The sequence below is a fragment of the Myotis brandtii genome, unplaced genomic scaffold (genome assembly GCF_000412655.1).
Source record: "Myotis brandtii unplaced genomic scaffold, ASM41265v1 scaffold598, whole genome shotgun sequence".
In the NCBI taxonomy this organism is placed as follows: domain Eukaryota; kingdom Metazoa; phylum Chordata; class Mammalia; order Chiroptera; family Vespertilionidae; genus Myotis; species Myotis brandtii.
Genome location: NW_005370262.1, coordinates 156,918 through 161,155, shown reverse-complemented (window position 1 = coordinate 161,155; position 4,238 = coordinate 156,918).

Sequence of the window (4,238 nt, the reverse complement as noted above, 5' to 3'; positions counted from 1 at the left end):
TAAATTGATTATTTGCAAGTCTAGTTGAAGAGAAATTTGTCAATCTAATTTAAGAGCAATTTAATAAATCTGAGGTAATCTGATACTTAAACTTGCTTTATGATGGAATACTAGGCCAGAGGAGTATAGTGTCAAGATTTCTGTCCTGAGATTTACTTCAGCATCTCCAACAATTTATATCTCTAAGCAATTTTGTTATTTCATAGAGTACTTATATTTGCAATGCCATACATTTCAAATAACTGTATTATGAGGGATTCCCTCTACTCATAAGAAAAAGTTTTGCCAGAAATTTTACAGCACGTCTTGTCATTCCTCTGATGCTGGGTAAACATGACATGAAACAGAGTTTTCATTCACAGTATTGTTTATTGAGAGCTCTTTTATCACATTTATATATGAATATAAACACTATTTCCAACTGAAGAGAAAAATCTATTAAAAATGAAAGTTACAACTCAAGTGTGAATGTTCCAACATATTTATACTTCTATGTCCATAGAGTGAATTTTAACTATCCTTTTAAGAACTTTATACCAGAGAATTTATTGCGGAAATAAATCAGTCTCTTTTTGCTGAATGCTCCATAGCAATTGAATTATTTTTCAGAACTTGAAAGATTGGGTGAATCTTTATTTTATTATGAATTGTAAGCATTGCTTTAAGTGAATTTAAGCCAAGTAGATATAAAAAGAGGAACAAAATAAAAAATAACTATATTATTGTATTGACCTTACTTGTTTCCACACTTGCGCATGAGAAATGTTTAGGTTACTTTGCTATGAAGGCAAAATATTTGCATTTTTTATGTGTTCAAAACTTAAACTTTCCATTTTGTTTTCTAAATTAAGTACCTCAGTATAGGAAAGACATTAAAGAACAGAGAGGAGCTTGGCTGGCATGGGTCAGTAGTTGAGTGTCAACCTATGAACCAGGAGGTCACGGTTCGATTCCCAGTCAGGGCACATGCCTGGGTTGCGGGCTCTATCCCAGTGTGGGGCATATAGGAAACAGCCAATCGATGATTCTCTTTCATCATTGATGTTTCTATGTCTCTCTCCCTCTCCTTTCCTCTCTGAAATAAATAAAAAATATATTTTTAAAAAAAGAACAGAGAGGAGAGTTGCCTAATTTTTCAACAGCTGAAATGGTGCTTTCCTGGAGAATACAGTTTAAGCAAAACTTATACAAAAGGGGAAGCCAGTATATCAATAAAGGTGTACATATATAGCTAAAATTTAAACAGGCAGAGAGTTAAATTCCAATCAAACATCAGAATATTTGATGTACATTAGCTACTTAGAAGATTGAGTCCCCCTTATTTTCACATTTCTTGGCATCATGAGATGCTAGAAACTGCTTGCAGACTATTTACTCTAAGAAAACAAATTTTGTTTGACTGCTTTGCTTTCAGTTTTTTGTTTGTTTGTTTTGTTTTCAGAGTGTAGAAAGAGGGAGGAGGGTGAGAGAGAAACATGGAAGAGAGAAACGTCGAGAGAGAGAGAGACAATTGGTTGCCTCTCGAATGCACCCCAGTGGGGCTGGGGAACCTCCAAACTAGGTACATGACCTTGACCTCCTTGAGTAGGATATGAACTTGTAACCCTTTGGTCCACAGGCCCAGGCTCTAACCACTGAGCAAACTTGCCAGGGCTAGTACTTTCAGTTTTTAGGGAATTTAGATTCAGCCCAGTTGTAGCCATAGGAATCAAAGTAAAAGGAGGGGGTAAGAGAATGAGGAGAAAGAGCAGGAGTGAGAAGAGGAGGAGGAAAGCAGCAAAGTTCCTATTTACTTTTCTTATTGTTACCATTATGACTATATTCTCTTGTCTTTGTATGGTGGGAAAGATTTGGACTCAGAATATTATTACCAAGTAAAGAAAGCACATTAAAGTTTCTAATCATAAACTTCATGATTACTCCCTGTTTGCTTATTTATATTGAGTGACTCGCAGTATCTGTAAGATTATTCAAAAAGTATTGAAATTAAAAAAAATAAAATAATGAAATACAACATTAAATTAAATAGGTCTGAATATTAATTTGGTGTACTACATAAATGTTCAAATAATAATTTGGAATCTTGAATAAGGAAACTAAAATTATAATAATTAAAATCCATCTTCCCCAGTCAATCATATATAAACTTTTTTATGTCCTCTTTAATTAGTTTTATTTGCTGCCATATTTCATTAACCGAGAAATCCTGAGTGGGTATCTTGCTAGGTATTAGTTGATTAATACACAGTGCTCATATATTATATGCTAATTTTCTATTCGTGAAAAGTTAATTATCAGTCTCTAATAATCTGTTTTGATAACTATGACTCCATGAAGATATTCATTTTGCAGTAGAATTTAAACAAATATGGATAAATTTTCCTAAAAGAAACTTTGTCTTATTTTCAGTTGGTACTTTTTTTTTCACTATAGTTTTATTTATTTCAGAGAGGAAGGGAGAGGGAGAGAGAGAGATAGAAACATCAATGATGAGAGAGAATCATTGATTGGCTGCTTTCTGCAAGCCTCCTACTGGGGGGATTGAGCCCACAACCCTTGACCGGAATGGAGGCCAACTCTCTATCCACTGAGTGGCCTTCAGTCTGCAGGCCAATGCTCTATCCACTAAGCCAAACCAGTTAGGGTGAGTTGGTAAGTTTTTTATTTTCTCCAGGTGCGAAATAATCATAGTCCGTGAGCATAAAAATGTGGCAGTAAATTAAAGATCTCTTTGATTATAGAGTTTAATTTGGAGTATTAAGAATTCTTTTAACTGTTAATATATTATGTTAAAATGTTTGTTTTAATTTTTGGGAAAATTAATCCAAGGGGTTCATTGTATAAGAGGAAAAGACAAAACCTATTGTCTTCCTATTTTAAACAAGTGTTTTTCTTTTCTAAAAGTTTGAAAATCTAAATCTTATATCCTGAGAAAATATATTAAACAATGAACGGATCTGATACCATTTATTTTATTTTGGAACTACCGAAAAGTTTGTATATCATTAAAGCAAAAATATATTTATTTTCTTTTTTTCCAGGGTCTAAATGAACAAATCACTATTATTTTTTGCTTGTCATTTCAATTTATAGGTATCATACAGTGAGATTCCTAGAAATGCTTTTATTTACAATCCAAAAAAACATGTGTTTTTTTTAATAATGATGATTTGATTATGTTTGACAAAAGTATATAACTTAAACATTATCTCATAATTTATTCAGGCTAATTTTGGCATCCTGACATGGAAAAATTATGCATTTAATGCTGATTAATTACTAACATGGTGAGACTTAACCATCTGCTTTTTTATTGTTATGAGTATAATATTTGGGACAATGAACAACATATGAAAAATATGAATATATATATAATGAAATAACTCTAGGGGCATGAAATTATTATAATTTTTTTTCAGTATTCAAAAGAATTTAATGGTTCTTCCTGCTACATAAACTGTATTTTACTTATTTGGACTGCCAAAGCCTTGGAAGCCCACTTTGCTATTTGTTATACTAGTAGGTGTACAAAATCACCTCATTTCATACTGATGAAACTAGTTTGCTTGTAATTCTTAAATAGCAAGCATAGAATTTCCTTTCTTATTAGGTTTATTCAGGTGGGCAGACACATAAAATTAAATATATGCATTAAAAAAATTAGGCCTCTATTTCAATTCCCATACAAGTAACAGACTTTCGGTATATTGCATTAATATATACACAGCATAAAACATTTATGGAGTACTCCAAATATTCCAGACATTTTATTTATCCTAGATAAGCATTAATCCATTTAATCCTCACAACAACACCAGGAATATTATACTACTAGAGGACCACTGCATGAATTCTTGCATGGGTGGGGTCCCTAGGCCTAGCTAGCTATTGAGTCCTATCAGGGGCTGGCTGGCTGGGGGGAAGGGCCGTGGGAAGTTAGCTGGATGCCGCCGCCCCCCCAATTGGGGCTGATGGGGGTGTCAGCCGGGCAGGGGGAGGGGCTGCAGGAGGTTGGCCAGCCATGGGAGGTTGGCTGTGGGAGTGCACTGACCACCAGGGGGCAGCTCCTGCATTGAGCATCTGCCCCCCTGGGGGTCAGTGCACATCATAATGACTGGTCGACCGGTAGTTCCGGTCATTCTGGTCGTTTGGTTGTAACGGTCGCTTAGGCTTTTATATATATACTAGAGGCCCGGTGCACAAAAATTTGTGCACTCGGGGGGCTGGGGGAGGGGGGG